We start from the raw sequence: 1,184 nt of genomic DNA, 5'->3' as shown, positions 1-1,184 counted from the left end.
CATGTGCCTTGTCCCTATATACCACACATCATGTGTCTTGTCCCTATATACCACACATCATGTGCCTTGTCCTTATATACCACACATCCTGTGCCTTGGCCCTATATACCACACATCATGTGCCTTGTCCCTATATACCACACATCATATGCCTTTTCCCTATATACCACACATCATGTGTCTTGTCACTTTATACCACACATCATGTGCCTTGTCCCTATATACCACACACCATGTGTCTTGTCCCTATATACCACACATCATGTGCCTTGTCACTATATACCACACATCATGTGTCTTGTCCCTATATACCGCACATCATGTGTCTTGTTCCTATATAAATACCACACATCATGTGTCTTTCTATGTAAGACACTTTACTTTTCATGATGAACAACATAGTATGTGACCTTTCCTTATGAAATAAGCATGCGTATTGTACTTATGTATCATACATACTGTGTGTTGTCCTGTTGTCCAACACCTAATGAGTATCTTTGTACCATACATAACGTGTCTTGTCCCTGTGTAAGACACATGTGACCATGAAGATATATCATGTGACTTTTCCCTACAAAAGACATATTACATGTTTGTGACTTTTCCCTACGAATGACATATTATGTGACTTTCCCTATGAAAGACATTTTATGTGACTTTGTTCCCTATTAAAGACATACTATGTGACATTTCCCTATGAAAGACATACTAGCAATACCAGGTAAGGGATTCAGGCTCATTGGGCCTCTTGTTTAGCAATACCAGGTAAGCTATTCAGGCTCATTGGGCCTCTTGTTTAGCAATACTAGGTAAGCGATTCAGGCTCATTGGGCCTCTTGTTTAGAAATACCAGGTAAGCGATTCAGGCTCATTGGGCCTCTTGATTAGCAATAGCAGGTTAAGGATTCGGGCTCATTGGGCCTCTTGTTTAGAAATACCAGGTAAGCGATTCAGGCTCATTGGGCCTCTTGAATAGCAATAAAAGGCTAAGGATTCAGGCTCATTAGGCCTCTTGTTTAGATATACCAGGTAAGCGATTCAGGCTCATTGGGCCTCTTGTTTAGCAATACCAGGTAAGGGATTCAGGCTCAATGGGCCTCTTGTTTAGCAATACCAGGTAAGCGATTCAGGCTCAATGGGCCTCTTGTTTAGAAATACCAGGTAAGCGATTCAGGCTCATTGGG

Source organism: Mizuhopecten yessoensis, unplaced genomic scaffold (assembly GCF_002113885.1).
Source record: "Mizuhopecten yessoensis strain PY_sf001 unplaced genomic scaffold, ASM211388v2 scaffold6287, whole genome shotgun sequence".
In the NCBI taxonomy this organism is placed as follows: Eukaryota; Metazoa; Mollusca; class Bivalvia; order Pectinida; family Pectinidae; genus Mizuhopecten; species Mizuhopecten yessoensis.
The sequence above is the reverse complement of the archived record's forward strand: the minus strand, read 5'-3'. Positions refer to the sequence as shown.